The sequence below is a fragment of the Pteronotus mesoamericanus genome, unplaced genomic scaffold, assembly GCF_021234165.1.
Source record: "Pteronotus mesoamericanus isolate MK-2021 breed Mesoamerican mustached bat unplaced genomic scaffold, CSHL_Meso_final scaffold_54, whole genome shotgun sequence".
In the NCBI taxonomy this organism is placed as follows: domain Eukaryota; kingdom Metazoa; phylum Chordata; class Mammalia; order Chiroptera; family Mormoopidae; genus Pteronotus; species Pteronotus mesoamericanus.
Genome location: NW_026555321.1, coordinates 3746495 through 3766035, shown reverse-complemented (window position 1 = coordinate 3766035; position 19541 = coordinate 3746495). Strand labels below are relative to the sequence as shown.

General features: G+C 40.3%; 1 protein-coding gene across 19 annotated transcripts in view; it reads left to right on the top strand.

The window, feature by feature from the left end:
- ARPP21 (cAMP regulated phosphoprotein 21) overlaps positions 1-19541 on the top strand; it is a 169665-nt gene that overhangs the window by 120763 nt on the left and 29361 nt on the right. The window lies entirely within an intron of this gene.

Here is a 19541-nt window from a genome sequence, read left to right as displayed (position 1 = left end):
TAGTGTATCTGGAAGCAGAGAGCCAGCCACACCCCCTGTCTTCCTAGTTTGTACCTTTCTTTCTTTCTTTTTCTTTTTTTTTTTTTTTTTTTTTTCCTTTTCAACCTAAAGAGAATTCTCCCCCTGGTCCTCAGGCCAGGGGACCACATTAGGTTGTCTCTATACCATCCTCAAAAGCCCTGTCTTAAAAGAAGGCCACTGACATTGCAGCCCATGTCCCGTTGGAACCCTGCCTCCACGGCTCACTTTCTCGAGGGCCACCCGCCTGCAGCCCGGAGCTCGGCAGCCACTGTGCAGTGGGAAGGGGGGCCGATGCACTGTACGAGAGTGAGTAGCAGGTCTCACAGTGAACCGGTCTCTTTCCCTACTGTGTCACACTCCTAACGGGATGCCGTTACCCCGAGAGCAGCAGCAACCCATCAGGGCTGAGTGACTTGTGCTAGGGAGAGGTTTCTGTCCTTCCTGCTGACCGCACTGCAGGGAAAACCGCCGGCCTGGGGACCCTGCCTTCCTTCCGTAAGTAGGTCCTGTTAGAGCGCGTGCTCCCCACGGCTGCTCATTAATGCCTGCTCCATCATCTGTCACCTGGTTTCTGCACCGAGTATGTGTATATGTGTATATGATATCTACAGATATATGTGTGCAATAGAAACAGGAGATGCACCATGTTGATAAGCTATGGCAAAAAGCATGATTCTTGCCACTGATTAATACCAACAGTCACCCTAAGAATACTGCTAGCATTTTGTCCGATTGGATAAACAATTAAATCCCTCTGTATTTTGATAGCTATAGATTCTTTAGTTGATCTTGTGGCCATTTAAAGTTTGTGGGAGAAGAATTAGAGAAATGTATAGCCTCCAACCAGAATTCGTCATGTTTTAACATTGTATTTGTTTGGGAAAGATTATATTTTGACATCTAAATTGACTTCACACTTCTTCAGTAATAGGAACACAAAAAGTTTTCAAATTATTAGTTATGTTAAAAAGAACATTTGGTAATGTTTTCTCTGACTGTTGGAAAATTACCATCTTTATCATTTCCTGGAAACTGTGCTATCAGTTTAGATATATACTACAGTAATGTATTGTTTGCATTCTACACTGTCTTATTTTCTTTTCCTTATGTTTATCAAAGAATTAATTTATTTATAATCTTCTAGATATTGGTCCAAAGGCCATAGCAAAGTTTTCTTTTTGGTTCCCAATGCCTTTAGAAGAAAAAAAGATGCATGTATCTAATCATGCAAATAGTTTAAACTTAGTTTGGTGCCATTGTGTGACAGTTTTCTAAATAGACATTTCAGTCTTGTGTTATAGTCCATATGTAAGGATGTGGTCACAAACGTTCTGGAACCCACTAACCCTGCAAACTCTGGGTCTGGGTGAGGGACAGGGCTGAGAACATAGGATGAATGTGTTGATCTGGCAACAGACTTAGATGAGGGATACACCTCAAGTTTCCCACCAACTTCACTTATGAGTGTCCACACAAGGGAGAATACATGTGACATTTTGTAAAAGACTGGGGGAATTTAGGGGTGCAGACACCACCCTCCCCATCTCAGAGAGACCTAACCAGCCTCACTGTGCTCCATGGTAGCCCAGTGACATTGACTGTGTCCCTGCTCCCACCTCACCACGGAAATGCCACCCCCAAGGCAAGATAATGACACTGCAATTAGAAGAATGCGTTCCAAAGCAGTATCCTGCTCGAAATAGAAGCAAGTGTTTCAGGTGTTAAGGAAGCGGGGTTGGGGAGATGAGGAAAGAGAAATGATACATGAGCACTATTTTCTCCAGAAGCTGAACATAGCAGATACAGGGGGACTGAGACTTTTGAGCTCCTAGTTTCTGTGGCCATCCCAGGGGGATCAGGCCTGAAATCCAACACAGTGTCCCCTGCAGTGTTACCTGTACTGAATGTGTGGGAAGGCAGGTGATGTCCCCTGACCTCACTGAGAATCACCTCTGCTAATAAAATGCAGGTAACCCAGCGCATGTAATGTCTTGTGACAATGCACGGAGGCTCCTGGACCTGTAGTTGGCAGGCCTTTTGCTGAATTCAGCGACACTATCAGAGACTTTCCAAAGGGACATGGCAGTTATTTGGGGGAGCAATTCTAGGTCAGTGGACTATCTCAGAGAGGAAAGAGCCTCTTTGGGTAACTGTAAAAGCTGTATTTCCTGAAGGAGCTTGAAGATAGGCCCTCTCTTTCTTTAAGCTGACCTTGAACCTGGCACGGCACGCCCCACAGTGCTGCCCTTCCTCTTGCTTCCCTCCTGTACTCTATAGTTTTGCGTCTTGGATCTGACCCTCTCCCATCTTCTGCTGGCACTGACACCAGACTGTATCATAGCAAACTCGGCCATCATGTGAAAAGCATTAGAATGGGACAAGATTATGTCAGCTGTAGCCTAATGAGATTTTAATCTCAATTTGCTTCTTGGCACTGTTCTTAATCTTTATTTAATTACAGTTGAAAAGTGTTGATTTCTTCTGCTACATTCTTGGAAGAATTGAAATTTCTGTATGTTACTACATCTTTCCAAGGCCTTAGAATTTCATCACCCACAGTGGAATTTTAGAAAGTGAACTGGGTATTCCATTAATTGATAAGTAGATGGACATTTGAGTTACACTGAGGCCCAGTGAGGGGTCCTAAAGTCCTCCTCTGGGTGATTTTGCACTCTTCACCCTACCAGTGGGTGACAAAAGTGCTAAGCATGTTGCAGACAAAGCTTATGCTGGTGGTGATTATAAATAAAGGCCATTAATGTTAAGAAACTTTGGAGAAATTAAATGGTAAACTTGCACAGTGGTATTTAAATTTCATAGCAATATATGTGAGGAAAATAAAAACCTATAGTAGAGAAAGGTTTCTAATGGAAAAATTGATTATTGTCAGTTTGGCATTATCAGGTGCCCCCAACAGTGGAGGGGGTAGCAATTGTCGATAACCCAAGAATGCATACGAAGGCAGTTATCAGGTTATAGCTTAAAGAAGTCTATGGTTTTCAAATTATTCTGGCTTTGAAAGACTGGGACAGGAGTCTCTTACTTGATAACAGATTTTTCTCAGTGGTCAAATAGTGAAATGAAGTGCTGAGGAACAAACCATTCAGTTCTTAATGTTTAGGTTTATTTTACTAGTCAATTCTCCTACTGCTTTTAGTAAACACCCATGTTGCTATGGTTTTACTCCTGATTAATAATATCTTGAAGGCCACCGAAATGTTAATGATAATTATACCCACCATGAGATCAGGATCTCTTATGGGTTAGTTACTATGCTAAATGTTTACCGACATTGCAATGTCTAATCCCCTCTGCAAATTTACAAGGGAAATCTTAGCTATTAGCACTCCTGTTTTATAGACAAGTAAACTATTACTCAGCGGCGCAAAATAAGTTACTCCACATGGTGAGGTTGATGGAGCTGGGAGGAGCACCCAAGTGTCAGTGGTTTTAAGCATGAGTGTTAACCACTTCACGGTAACAACATAAGCACAATTACTAGTTTTGGCATTATTGGCTGGTAAGGAAGATCACATAGAAACCTGTGTGTTGGAACTAAATGGCGTGCCCATCTTACGGAAGCAGATAACATTCAATTAATTATTCAAATGCCCAAGATGGCTTACTAGAAGAACTCATCAGGAACCCTGGACTTTGGTTTCCTGATGCACCATGATCTTTTACATTACTTTCCAGAGCTGGGCAATAGCAAATGGCAGAGGGTAGCTGAGACATTTATACACAGATCATACATTGGAAAGGGGGAGAAAGAAAAATTTCTCTTAGTGTCTCCAGCTCCTAATTCGCTTTTCAGTTTGACTTAAAAGGAAATATATGTAGCTTTGTTCTTGGCTCTCCAAAATCTTGGACATGTCATAAGTATAACATGAGCTCATAAAGTCCTGTACACATTTATAAATGGACATTTGGGGATAAATAAATCATGGTTTGGTATCAGAGTAATACTGGCCTCATAAAATGAATTGGGAAGTGTTTCTCTTCTATTTTTTGAAAGAAATTGTGTAAAATTGGTGACAAAACTTTTTTAATGTTTGATAGACTACTCCAATGAAACCACGTGGGCCTGGAGATTTTTACAATAAAGGTATTAGTGTTTACTTTTTATTTGAAGATAATTTTCAAAGCTCTTAAGTTATGAATTCGATTAATTACGGTTATAGGACTACTAAGATCATTGGTTTCATCTCTGCTAGCTTTCAGTAACCTGTGGTCTTGAAGAATTGTTTATTATCTAAGTTGTCGAATTCAGGACTATAAAATTGTTAGTAGTATTTCTTCATTATCCTTTTAATGGCTAAAGGCTATATTATGATATCCTGTTTCATTCTTGATACTGATGATTTTTAAATTCTCTTGTTTTATTTTTGTCAGTCTTGCTAGATTTATCAATTTTATAGATCTTTTCAAAGAACTAGCTGTTTGTTTCACTGATCATTTCTATTTGTTTCAATTTTGTTGACTTCTGCATTTACCTTTATTACCTCCTTCTGCTCACTTTGGGTTTCTTTTGCTCTACTTTTTTGTAGTTTTTCAGGGATGGGAGTTAGATTATTTATTTGAAACCTTTTCTCTTTTCTAATGTAAGCATTTAATGGTGTTCCTCAGCTCTGCTTTAGCTGTGCCACAAGTATTTTGATACAGTACATTTTCTTTTGTAAAAAAATTTTTGAAGATTTTATTTAGTTATTTTCAGAGAGAGGAGAAGGGAGAGAGAAAGAAAGGGAATCATCAATTGGTTCCCTCTTGTGAGCCCACTACTGGGGGTCTGGACCACAACCCAGGCATGTGCCCTGGCTGGGAATTGAACCAGGGAGGACACAGTACATTTTCATTTTCACTCATTTGTATGTATTTTTAATTTTTTGAAATTTCCTTTTGAACTACAAAGAGTTGTAGAGATGTACTGTTGAATGCCAAATTGTTTAGAGACTTTCCTGTTTTATTTTCTGTTATTGTTTCTAGACTGATTCCACTGGAGTCAGAACATATTCTCCATAGTTCAATTCTTATGAGATTATTGAGGTTGGTTTTATGGCCTAGGATATTGTCTATCTTGGTGAATGTTTCTCGAGCATTTGAAAAACTAGTTATTTTGCTGTTGTTGTATGGAACATTTTATACATGGTAATTAAATCCTGATAGTTTATTTTGTTGTTCCAGAACTTCTATACTTCTGCTGATTTTCTATTTACTAGTTTTATCCGTTGCTGAGAGGTGTATATTCATGACTCCAACTATAAGACCCCCTAAAGTCATAAAATGAATGTCAAGGCAAAGGTTGTCCCCAGTATCCCCGAAGACCCAGGATGGAGGGCAAACTTTGAAGTTATTCGGAGCATGGTATTATCCAGTTCCCTCCCCAAATAAATAAGAAGTGTTTTATTCTCTAAAAGAAGTTAGAAACATTCCATAGGAATTGTCTAGAAGGTAAAGGCCCCCTGACCCTCTATAGCTGATTGTAGCTATTCCTGTAAGTTGCTGCCTATATCTCTTACTTGGCAGGTTTTCAATACTACTCCTTAATTCCAGTAATATTACTTCAGGTTTAGGTGGAATAATAAAGTAGACAACTGTTTGAACAGACAATCCAACAGCTCTGCTTTTCTAATAGACCAGAAGATTCCACATTCTTAAATATCATGAAAATAGAAGAATACAAAGATAACATGGCTGCAGGGAAGGAAGGGCAAAAAACGTAGAACTTGAGAAAATCTTAAATTAGATGAATTTATAACTGTAGTAAATCATTTGGTGTGGGTTCTGAAAACTATGGAGAGACCCTCTCACCTCTGCTTTTTAAAATCCCCCGCCAACCAACTCCCAACTGCCTGCCGTAGGATTCACTGGGGGTAAGAGCCAGCATTACAGACCATTTTTCATGAAAATGTTTTGCTTTTCAAATTAGTGTTCAGAGGGAAACCATGAAAAGGAAATCTTAAAAATACATCATATTGCAAAATCTCGTGTGGCTTGAGCGAGGCCTCCTTAAGCCGATTGACTCTACTTTGGCTCTGTTCCTCTCCAGTCTTGGTGTTGAACAGCGATGCTCCAAGCAGCTTCACAATAGCAGAGTTGGGATCTCTTGCAGGAGACAAAGGTGGCGGTCTTCCTTGCAGAAGTTTTTGAGACTCTTTTCTCACTCTTTTCACTTCTATTTAACAGAAGCCTCACTTGGACTTTCTCTTAAATTCTGCTGAGCAGTCATTGTGAGATCTAAATAGTAGAGATAGAAGTGGAGTTTACTCCCTCAGTTCTGTGAAACAAGGAAACTGAAGGTGGCCAGCCTCTTGCCCAATGTGGAGTCTCTTGTCAGAGCCAGCAGGGCGGCTTCTACTATTTCAGCATTTACACACTGAGTAACAAACGCAGGTTTCAGAAGCTCAGCAGGCTCACTCAGGGGCTGACACAGTCTGACTTGGGAGATTTGGCCCTTAATTATGTCTCCTCCGTACCACAGAACACAGGCGGGTCGTAAGACGACCACAGACACGGGAGCAAACCTTGGAAATAAGGTATCACCCTGCCCCCAGCCCTCATAAGAGGGAAGTTGGCCCTTCCCCACCTTCACCATATCATTTTCCCCTGCCCTGAGAGAGAAGATGGAAATAAGCCCTACAACAGGCTTCCCGTGGTCCTGCTAATCAGAGAGAAGAACGGTGGGTGCAGGTGAAGACTGTAATTAGTTTAAAATAGATGTAAATAAAAGGCATAACGATATATGGTGAGGGAAGAAGGCGCTGGATCAGAGAACGTAGAAGCTGTTTATTTTATTTTGCTGACTGACGACAGGATGACAGCATAATCCAGGAATCGGTCTGGGACACTCTGACCCTTAGGGTACGGGTTGCATTGATTCATGCCTTCATTCTACATATGCAGAACCCGGTTGTGTGTAGGGAGTTCCTCAGGGAAGAATTATAGAGTTTGAGGGCGTCAGCCTGTCAGAAATACCAGCTCTCCAATAAGCCATTAGATTTTTCTCTTCCTCTCTGGCATAAAAGTCCAAAGTACCTTTTATCTCATTAGGTAGAGCAATTCAACTCCTTCGAGCCCCTTCCACACACAAATCAACTCTGGGTCTCCGAAGAGTCCTAACCAGAGCTTGTAAATGGCATGCCCACCCTCTGACATGGTGGGGTTTTGAGGGGGCCACTGTTACCTCTGTTCCTCAAACTTTAATGTGTATTGTATACCAGTGAGGATCTTGTTCAAATGTATATTTTGATGCAGTAGTTCTGCAGTTCTGGCCTGCTCACTGGTGATGCTGATGCTATTGGTCCACCACCTTGAGAGCAATGTGATAGATAGTACATTTTTTAGCCATCGCAAAGAGAAAGGACCACCCAAATTTACTCTTTTATTTGACTTTGTTTTTACTTTAGGCACAAATCTAATACTTCATAATTCATCATGTATGATCTTATGAATTATATCTAGTAAGTATTTAGAAATAATGCATTAATGTTTACAAATCCAAATTTTGAGTTAGAAACTAAGTACAGCATGATTCTACTACATAGCAAGTACTCCTAAGTGTTGAAAGAATGAGTAATGCATGCGCCTGTTTTCATGTTAGCATGCATAGGGAGTGTGTGTGAGAGAGAAAGAAGAATGCGTGGAGATTTCAGAGGCTAATTGGAAACCTCTCAGCCATTCAATTCCAACATTATTTAGAGCAAAACTGTAGTTAAGTGTTGTGAAATGAAGTACATAGACATCCTAGCAAACCACATCAACAAATGAATAAACCCATCAGCAAATTAGCCCTGGCTGCTGTGGCTCAGTGGGTTGAGTGCTGGCCTGCAAACCAAAAGGTTGCTGTTTCGATTCCTGGTCAGGGCACATGCCGGGGTGTGGGCCAGGCCCCCAGTTGGGGGCCTATGAGAGGCAGCCAATTAAAGTTTATCTCATGCATCAGTGCCTCTCTCTCTCTCTCTCTCTCTCTCTTTCTTCTTCCCTCTCTCCCTCCCTCCTGTCCTCTCTAAAAAATAAATAAATAAATATTTAAAATGAATAAACAGATTTTTCAAAGTTCAACTACCCAAGGAATATGTCACAGAACCTTTGTGCCGCTTTCAGGGATACAGTAGGTTTGGATTTCCATACGCTTGGCAATTTGGGATTTTCTGTAAACTTGAAGTAACAACGCTCCCATCAAAACTCATTTTAGGCGGCTAGTTTTGAAAGCGTTCAGGTGGCCCTGGAATCCCCTCCTGTCACCCTTTGTTCACGGCGGGTCTCTCCTTCACCATGTTTCTTTCCTTCTGAATGGACTTGGGGGGCATGTCTGGCAGGAAGGTTTAATTAGCTGTGACACATGTGTATTAGAAATAGACCAAAGCTATAGTCCTTTTCTAATAGGTCTGCCTACAAGTTCAATAAATAAGAACATGTGTAGCTTTTCTTTTTCTTCGAGGAATAATATTTTCATTGTAATAGCACGGTGTTTATATTAGCGGCTCCTAGTAAGAAAGGAGATTATTGCCTCTTTAATGTTCTGAAACACATTTGGGATGGGGCAAAATGCACCTTAATGGAGTCTATAAATTTCTTTAACCAGAGCAGTTGAGTAAAGTTGACAGTGAATTCTGTATTTTTAGCTTGACTTATTAAGCAGTCAATGTCAATGTAATTGAGGGGGGTTTATCTTAAGAAACCTTTTCTCTTTCTTTGTTCTCATGACATCCCTCACGTTGGATTTTCCCCCCATCGGGTTGGCTGCAGATGGGGAGAAGGAACACCACAACTTATGACCGAATCTGGAATAGCAGTGTGGCCAATTAGATATATTAATTTAGACAGTAGGGTTTTCTCCTTTTATCTTAAATTGCCATTCCCAAAACTGATGATTTTAATAAAGACTTATTTGTGTAATTATTCTACATATAATTTCCCTACATTTTAATATTTTAAAGCCAATATAAATATAAATATAAATATTTGAGAAAAATGTATTACCAATATTACCAATAATCACTCAGGAAGACAATGCAAAAATTGTCCCACTTGGCAGCTCTGAGGAAGCAATTTATACTCTGTGTGTCTGCTTTATTATGTTGCTAAAAGCAGAGGGACAAATTAGCTAAGAGTTATCTGAGGATTTAATTGTCTCATTTCTGTTAAAATCAGTGGAAGTCACATGGATAAGTCCTTATGGAACATGCTGTTCTGAAAATATTAGTCTAGAAAAGGTTTCTATGGAAATGTTCATGTATTTCTTTCATTAATTGGTCTAATTATTCCATTTACAGACATGGGAATGAAAAGTATTAAGCTGAGATTATGGGAAAGGTTAACATTACAGGAGCAATAATAGGAATCATGATATCTTTAGGAGGGAAAATCATAGGCTCCCAAATCAACATAGATGGCAAAGTTCCCTTTGTCCCCAGGAAGTAATAATAAAAGGGATTTATCTAATGCATTTGTAATAGTTGCTTTAGCACTTTGCATTTGATGTGACTTTAAGTATTTACATTTTCATTTGTTATGTAGCTAAGCACTACTGGTATGGTTAGGATTTCTGCTTTGCTGTAAAGATAGGAAGTAAGACATCATAGCACTATCTGTGTTCCTTGTATTTTGCAACAGAAAGTGGAAAGCAGTAGGAAAGAAAGAAGGGAGGAAAGAAAAAGAAAAAAGGAAAGGAAGGAAGGAAGAAAGGGATGGGGGAAGGAAGGAAGGAAGAAAGGAAGGAAGGAAGAGAAAGGAAGGAAGGAAGGAGGAGTTGGATTACAGAAGGTAAGGGAAGAGAGATAGCAAGAGACACATAAAAATTCTATTTTTTGAAAACTAACATTCCTGCTTCTCTGAGAAGGAACTTGAATGTTTTAGAAAAATTTAAAGAACCCAAACAACTTATCCCTAGCCGTCAGGTTTACCTGATGATTTAACAAAACTTAATTTAAAAAGTTAAAAAATTTTTTGTGATGCTTTCTCCCCTTTTCCTGTTCCCTTTACTTCTTGTTAATTTGCTCCCAACAATTTCTGCTGTCAGCTGTCACCTGGATCTGTGAATTACCCTATTTTTCAGTCTCAGTTTTCTTTGGAAGCAACTTATTTTTTAATTCCTGATGGTCTCCATTCCTACCCCATCCTCAAATCAGTTTTCTTATTTTATTTTCTGACTTTAATTATTGACTACACAAGTTCTCTACACCTCTCTTGTTTTCTTTTCCTTTCTTCATATATTAAACAGACTTCTCACTTCAAACTGGGGACACTTTTTGTATCATATTTTAGTTGTCTGCATTTTCCCTTCATTTTATCAATCTCATTTCTTTCCATTCAACACACTCCTCTGCATTATGAGACAGGACATTTCATTCTTCCAGAGACAGTCAAAATCGAACATTCAAACGCTTACAAGAATGGGCTGGATTTTTCCCACTTTCTACACCCACAGCCCCACCAAGAGTGCTATGCTATCTCTGGCTCAACTTGCTATTCTGAGAGCCGGCATGAAGTCCGCCCTCTGGGTTAGTGACTTCACTTAGGGAACTGTAATGATAAAAAAGTAAAGAGCATCTTGAATAATGTTCCTTTTATCTTGCTTCCCAAGTTCAAAGATACAATGGTGTCCACAGGAAAGTGGTTAGGCATTTGGAGGCTGTTTAAATCAGTCATTTCCAAGGGGTTCACTATTGCTTAAAAATGTCGGTGTTCCAGCTTTGAGTGTTTCCATTCAAAAGGCAATTTGCAAGTCAGTAAATGTACACTACCTCTGACGTGAGCAATCCTGGAAAAGGCTGCTCCTTAAAATTCTTTCTTCTTCTCACTCTCTTCAACCACGGCGGCTCTCCTCAGGGACACAATGTAAATTCAGCCAGACCTCCACCCTAGCCTGCCCTTTCCCCGAGCCATCAGTATAGAAATAAAATTTTAATCATCCATCTCCTGCTCTAAAATGCCACAGGCCCTCCGTCTCCATGAGTGGCACATGAACGTTATTTTCTGAAGGCAAACGACACGGACTATAACCCAGGAAGGCTACTGGATTTTGTGTGCCTAGTAGACTTAGTAGAATTCCTTTAACACGCAGTGACTTGCTGACCCCCTTTAGAGCTGATGGGGTCACCTACTGACCCAGTTGTCATGACACCATCCCGTGGCAGAGGCGTTTTTGCCCACGTGTTCGTTGGAAGAGCATGTCAGCAACATGCTAAAGCCGTCGCACCTACGCTCTTGTCCAACACCCGGAGGCTGTGCCAGGCCTCCCTCTGTGACTTCACCCAGGTGCTACTCACATTTGTCAGCAGATCCTCCCTGGCTGCAGCGAACATTCAGAGGCCTCCCCCCAGCCCCTAATTGGCTGCTGACATCTTCTCCCTGGTTCCCACACCATTTCCTAGAAGGCACCTAGAGACTCATTAAAATTGCATTTTTAATGTTCTCCCAGATGTTCTTACTCTGTTGGTTTTTGTTTTCACTTTTGCAGTAGGTCCAGCACCATTGCACTTTTTATGAGACGTTGTGGGTTATAACTGGTTTGAGAGAAAAAAATAAATGGCAGGAAGAGGGGCCAGAATAGAGCCAAAACATGCAGGACACTGTAACAGAGAACACATGTCAAGGTATTGTAAAGCTACAAAGTAGACTCCCTCCATCTGAGCTCCACGTGGGTTTGCATGCTTTTTTTTCCTCAAGGAAAACAATTTATAAACAAATATCACTCTAACCACTCTCTGTGCATGGTCAGTGTTACACTACAGAGGTCAGAGTGTTCGAGCTGCTCTTTAGTGACTCTTGATTGGAGACCTCGACTTCCCCAGTTGAGACCAACTAGATCTATCTGGTAAGAAAGGCTCAGCTTTAAGTGAGTCAAAGAAAACAATCCAAGGACAAAAGATGAACAAGCGAGAAAAGCTCCTGCCATAGCTCAAAACGATGGCATCAATTAGGAGAAAAGGTAGATGGTTCTAATGGTAATTTTTGTTGTTTTATTTAGTGTATGTGACTTTTTATAAATTATGAAAATGGCACAGTAGTACTTACAGCAATTTTTTTTATGACACAGAAACTCCCCTCTACCACAACAATGAATTTTATTTTTGCCTTTTTGGCCTCCTTTGAGCTTATATATAAATGTTACAGACACATACCTGTATTGAAATCATAGATCATGCCATTTTCTTATTAATGCAGCATTTTTATTTATTCAGAAATCCTCTTTGTTTTATACTTGCATGGAAACTGCTTCTTCCAACATTTGTGTGACACTTTTTTTCAGAAGTAAAACTATTTGCAGATGATGCCTGCCTACCTAAACACTGCAAAACAGTCTACAAAACTGAGAGAACTAAGAAGTGAAGTTAACAGTGTTGCAGAGTATAACACACAGGAAGTAACTCTGTTTTTACATACTGGCAGGAAACAAATGGAGAGTTTTAAATGCCAATTCAGAATTGTATGTGACACAATTGTAACGGCAATAACTAATCACCCCACTCCCAGGCTTGTAGGCCCAGAGAGGCCTAGGGCATGGCCTGTGTCATGGGGGGGGCCACTCGAGCTGAGCCCCAGACTCCTCCAGTACCTTGGCAAGTCTTGCATGAAATGTTTCTCAGTGTAGAACTTGCGCCCCAGCTTCCTCTCCAAGGAGAAAGCACACTCATACTGTGGGCAAACGAAGGCTTTCACGTCTCTTATTTATCTCCTTTAACTTCCATTCTCAACAAATATTTCAAAATAAACTGTCCTTATTGGCTTGGGTGCTTCTTTCCCAAAACAGGGACAGCTCCACAGAAGTGTCAGGGTGTTTTTCCATCTTCTGTCAAGCACTTTTATCTCTTTAATTTCCTTTCATTAAAAATGACAAAATTCAAGTAGCTCTCAACTCTTTGAGTTGGAGTCTACCTCCAGTGCCTCTGTGAATATACCACACAAAGGAGATGGTTTCCTTGGCAACAGGTACATTGGAAAAAAGGCAAGGAAAACATTTGTTCCCTTCCTACTCCCTTCCCTGGTGCCCCTCACCCTGCTGATTGCCAAGCACCAAATCTGCAAGACAAGTCAGTGCTCTTGGTCGGTTTAGCCATTGACCGCCAGGCCCCATTACCAATCCCCTGCTCTATTTTCCCATTAATGAAAATAGTTCAGCTATGAAATGGGCGTTTTCTCATGATTGCCTTGAACTGGTCTTTTCTAGACATTTAAATAGAAAGGGAAATTGAGTTGTAAGAAGTTTGCCCATGAACTCGCACGTATGCGCACATGTGCCTATGAGAATGTGATTGTCCAGGAGAACTGAATTTAAGTGACTGGCAGCAACAATGTTAACAGTTATTTTGGGTCTCTGAAATTTGCGTAACAGGTATTTTTTAAACTCTGGCAGGACATAATGTCATGTTGGATGACTACTGTGAAAATCAATGTATTAGTTTGATAGAACTTATGACACACTTATAAAGCACTCTCCTAAATAAGTTCCTGTGAGCTCAAAACCTTAAAAATAGATGTGTGAATTTATAGATAGGTGAATCTATGAAGTTAGTTTCAGGGACTTCATTCAGCAAGTATGAGGATCAACCAATGTGATTTCAAGTCCCAGGCTCTCATTGTGGCCCAGGAAATCAATAAACCCCTACCACAGGCATCCAAGGCTCAACCTCTTCCCAATCTACTTTATCCCTCTTATCTGTATTTTTTCCTCCCTCAGAACAATGATAGAGAATATGCATATACAGTTGTTGATTTCTAAATCATTCTGTGGCTGAGCTTGTCAGTTACTGAAGGATATTTAGTGTATAGAGGCTTCCTCTTGTTTTTCCTGGTCATTGAACCAGTTGTTGGCCCACTTTGGAATGTCAGGAATTTAAGAGTTTGCTGATAGATTCATCTCTTCTTCAGGAGCAGGTCTTCTTCACCAGTAGACAAGGTAATGGAATTAGTATCTCCCTTTTTTATTATGCTGTAAACAATGGAAATTCATTTCCTCACAGTTCTGGAGGCTAGAAGTCCAAGATCAAGTGGTTGGCAAGTTTGGTTTCTTCTGAGTCCACTTGCCTTGGTCCATAGGAGCCCACCCATTCTCTTTAAACCAAAGAAATGAAGAAAGGCAGTAAGTGTAGACAAGCCAGTGTGCTCTGCCAGTGTTCTTATCACGTTGTTGACCAACCCTGGCACTTGAGATTGCTTGGCCGCCAACTAGAATCAACCAGAACAGAAACAGCAATTCCCCCCCAACTGTGTTTCTTCCCGTTTGAGCTACTCAATGTCCCAGGAGTTCCATCATGCACATAAGAACTAGGTGGCAAGTATAGGGGTGGGCAAAAGGAGGTTCACAGTTGTAAAGACACAAAACACAGAGTTTATTCTTGTATTATTATTTATTAATTATTATATTATCTTCCATGCAAACAACTGTAAACCTCCTTTTGCCCAATCCTGTATTAAACATCACATTGTATTTGTGCACGTATTTATAAACAAAGGTGAAAACCTAAAAAGTGCATGCCTACGTTTATGCAAGAGTTTGTGAAAAACAGAGGAAAAAGACAATGAAAAGCTTTTTCTTTCCCTCCCCAACACCCCTGCCATTTGTGGTTGTGCTTGTTGGTCTGAGGTGGCAGTAACTGACTCAGTATGTGACTCAGTGATGCCTGCTCTCAGCAGCCAGGGAGCCCTCTGCCTGTTCCAGCTCACATGGGTGGCCCTCGGGGTCTGTGGCACTGAAGACTGGCTACTTGAATTCTGTACAGTTGCCTGGTGGTGACAGCCAGCATTTCTCGGGCGACAACTGCCATCTGGCTCTTCCTGCTGCGTTGGTAGCAGAGCCTCTGTTGGTTGTGGGGATGTGAGAGCCGCCGGGGTCCAGGATCTCTGTGAAATCGCTGCAGATGGCTCAGTGTGGGAACGAACAGGCATGGCAGGAGGAGATAAATCGGCTGGGAGTTTGATGTCTTCTGATCTCCCAGGGACTCAAGGTGAACCTCCTTAATTTATTAGAACTACACTATAGTACGCACCCACACAAGTGTGGGGGCACTGTGAAAGCAAATTGAAGCTTTTACAGACTTTAAACTGAAAGTCCCCCGTCATGGAACTGTGGACATTAGACTCTCCCACCAGAGAGGTAGTGATGGGGTATAAATTAGCTATGGGAACGATACACTTTCTTGCTTCCTAAATTATTGTTTCTTGAGAGATGTTCCACCTGTATTAGAATGGGGAGGGAAGCTTATAAAAAATGCAGATATCTAGATTTTCCTGAATTGCTGAGGGCTGGGTGCCTCCTCCCCCCAAAAGATTACTCAGTGCAAGGGGGGAGGGTGTATTTCTCCAGTCTCTTTAGGGAGCCTTTTTTTTTTTTTTAATTAAGTGTAACTGATTCTAATACCCAGACAGATCAGCTTTTCCAAAAGGCATTCTTAAGCAATTAACATGCCATTAGTATTTAAGAACCCTGGCCTAGAGCTAATCTAATACTTTGAGAATTCTTCTGATTTTTGTTTCCTTTTCTATGTTCTAAAGAATCCACATGGGCAGCTTCAAACTGGGTGCAAATTTCCTTTTCATTTTCAGAGGTGTCTATGTTGTCAGGAATACCACCTGATACAGCAAGTGTTTGCTTTCTCTGTACTTAGGGATGCATTCAGAGATGATCAAGATTAGAAGATGACTGAGTGGTTAGATGTAGCAAGGTATCTGAGAAAAGGGATATTTGGCCAGCATTTCTGACTACTTGAAAGACAAAGCTACTTATCAACTACTCATAGGACCTCTGTACCTTCACGGGTCATTCTTCTTCATACACTAACACTGCTCACACGAAGGCACGCACTTCCCTATTGGAGGATAGCCTTCCTGCACCACCTCCCTCTCCTCTCTGTGTCTTGATCCCCATGGAGGTGTCCCATAGAGGCTGTCAGCAAAGCCGGTGTCCTACTCTATCTAAAGAGCATGTTTTAATATGCTCAGAGGGAAAAAAAGAATATGAGTGGTATTAAGAACCAGTGCAAGTCTTTATTATATAAAATGACAGTAAAGGTTACATATCATGGAGATATCTTATTCACAGTGAAATGGGGTGGTGAGCAAGAGGTCCCCCCAAAACAGAGAAGTTCCCCACTAACCTGGGTTGGAGGATGGGAAAGCCTACCCTACCCATGAGAAAAGCAGAAAGCCCCATGAGAAGCAGGAGGCTCTGCGAGACACAGGGAGTTCAGGGTGAATATTTAAACTAAGCGCTGCAGCATGGCTGACGGAGCTGGGGATTGCGGGACCTGCCTGGCCAAGCCCGGACGACTGGGAGAAGCTGGGGATCCTGCACTGAGACCAGGGGAATGCTGAGCAGTGGGCTTCTATTCTTTGTTTTTGTTGTTTTCCTCCTGAGAAACAGTACCTCTGACTGGCATATTCAGAAAACTGGCCTGGTTTGACAAAAGGGAGGCAGGAGAGAGAGAGAGAGAGAGAGAGAGTTTGCGTGTGTGTTTTAAAGGAAGTGGGACTTAATGGTGGAATTCCGCCATTATTCTAAATCTGTATAATTTTTAAATACACGATTTCTCTCCTTTTTACCAAACTCCGGCATGGGGAGCCTGGGTGGTAGGCAGTCGGGCCCACACATCTGTTTCAGAATTGCATAGGCTGGCATTCTGTCACAACAGTGTCTTCTCCTGGTGATGCTGTTGGGGAAGTGCAGTATGTGGAGGGTGGGAGGCTGGAAAGATCAGCATTACAGCCACCAGTGACTTCAGTGCTATGAGTGAAAGGGTTTGTTTGGGGTATATCATGAGTTCTGCTTCTATACAGGCTTAATTTCCAAGTGGAAGCAGAACACTGATTTTGCAGCCAGGTATTTATTAATTCAGAAAGTGTTTATTGAACCCCTACTAAGACCAGGCAGAAATCCAGTGAATATCTGGAGACACAGACCTGGTGTCATACCTCACTGAAGCCATTGGTGCCACCCTGCCACAAATCCATTCAAATCTATTGTGATTTTATAACACATTTTAATAGGTTTTTTTTAAAAACATGTAACAATCAACACCAAAGTCAAAAACCTAGTAACTACATACACATATGCACACACATGCATATAAAATATATATTATTATTATTATACTTTACATTTTTCCCCAAATGTCAGTTGTCATTTCATCACATATTTATAAACTAAAATTAAAGAGATATTCTGTGATGGAAAACATTACTTTTCTGTGTTGGTAAACAAGATAGACTATACCTTGATCTCTGTAAAAATGATATTTGTGATGTTGCTAGGGAAGTACTGATATTATTTCTCAGATTTAATTGTTCTTCTACATAAAATCGATAACATTGGCAAGTGGAATTGCACGTGTACACAGGTGCGATACTATTCAGGTTATTAGTATATCAGACCTCAGCCTGAAACTTTCAGGTCTTCATACATTTTTGTTATTTCAACATCTGCTTACTTCTCATAAACATTGGGTTCATGAAGGAAAGGGCTAGGGAAAGAAAATACTCTTGACTACTCACTACTTACATCCTTGATACTACTAGGGTCAGTATAAACCTCACATAGCAGGTACACAGTCAACATGTCTTCAATGAACAGATGGTCCGATTTCATGAAATAATGAGACTAAATGTTGGAAAGGACCACTCTCAGTGTATCATTTAACCTTAATTTAAAGACTTTTATATGTTGGAGTTTTGTTAAGTCTTAATTTAGCAGCGTATTGATGGTCAGAAATTTAAAATCAGACTTGACCTACGGAGCCAAGTGAACTATAAAGCACTATCATTCCTCAGTGCAACTCAACTCTGGCGTAAGGGGTCCTTTGCCCGCGGTCTCGCTACTTCATGCACTGATTCTAATGCTTTGAGAGACATGGTTTTCTGAGTCTTAAATACACTAGATTTTTGAAATATGCACTGGAGAACTGAACTAGAGGCCTCAGGAGAGGACACAAATACAGGATCAAACAATTCAACATAAGAGAGGAAAACCTCTGAACATCGGTCGAAGATTAGTGGTGAAAGGTGAGAAGCCAAATGCCTCATCCACTATGCCTTTCTCTGTGCAACCACCTCAGTCAAGGAAGAGAGCTATTGCCTAATCCCATGGGACTGCATGGATCTTGGACAGTTACCAGAATGGTAACCCAGAGGTTCTATTTTTGGCAAACACAATCCTTCAGGGATCACTCTAAAATCTGATAAATGATACAGAAGTGAATACAGTACATGACTAATCTTGACTTTGAGATCACAGTTGACTTTGGTGAAAATGGGGAGGCTTAGGGAGGAACATGCCACAGTTTCAGCATAGAAATCACATGTTAAGTGACTTCCAAATTTTCCTCACCTTCTAATATTTGTGGAAACATGCAGAAATTGTTCAGTAACAGTAAATTTTTGCTAATAATTATTTTGTAGTCCAAGGATTTCAAAGGGGGTTGAATTTCTAAGGATGACTAAAATAAAGAGATACATTGAAAAAATTAACTTACTTCTGGAACTTAAATGTTAGAATCTGTCCTTGTCCCATAAAAGAATATGGTGAAAGTTTTAACTTTATTGGTAAACTAAAAAAAAAAAAGTTGATAAAAAATAATAGCATTAGCCCATGTGAAGTCTCTCAGACATATATGTGTCAAGAGAAATTATAACTGTCATATGCATACTCTTATATGATAATAGCATTTTATAAATGTTTACTTTTAATATTATGGCTTTGATTTTAAGAGCTGATGGCTTATATTAATTATATATAGAAATATCAGTTATGAATGACATAAAGTGGTATGAAGACAGATTTTGACACAGGTTAAAGCAGATTTCAGTACAGTTTTTCTCCATGTATTCTTTTTTTTTTTCTCTCTCTAAGGCTGATGTAGGCCCTTGACTTTCAATGTTAAATTGGACCCTTATGTGCTTTGCTCCATACGTCCCTGAGGCCTCAAGGGAGTGAGGTCAGGAACTGGCCTCAGCTGATGGCTGACGCACACCCCTAACTCCAGGCTGCCCTCTCAGGCATAGCTTTCACTGGTCACAAAAGAAATCAGTAAGAACACAGAATTACTGAGCAAAAAAGGGGACCTAGGACCTGAGATAATGTTTTCTATGTAAATAGTATTCATTTCCCATTTGCATATGTATGCATTTTGTTTTACTACATGGTTGTAGAGAGATAAATGCAAGTCTTTCACTGTTACTAAATTAAAGCTCTATTGTTTGTATATGGAATATAGAAATCCATAGATAGATATAGGTATGTGGATACACAGACATACAGATGTCTATAAAATATTTAAAATACTTGAGTTATGGCAAAGTGTTTCCAAAACCTCTTGACTTCTCAGGATCTGAAGTAATTTTCTGTTCTCTTGATTAAATACAGGGTCACAACATCAGATTTAAAATAATTAGAAATATACTATTGTCTCATCTATGTGCTATTGGTGAAAAATAAAAAAAAAATTGCTTAGGTGAATTTATTTTAAAAAAGAGAATTATTCTTTTAAGCAATTGAATTTAAATTCTGGATAGGAATTTTGCAGAAGTGA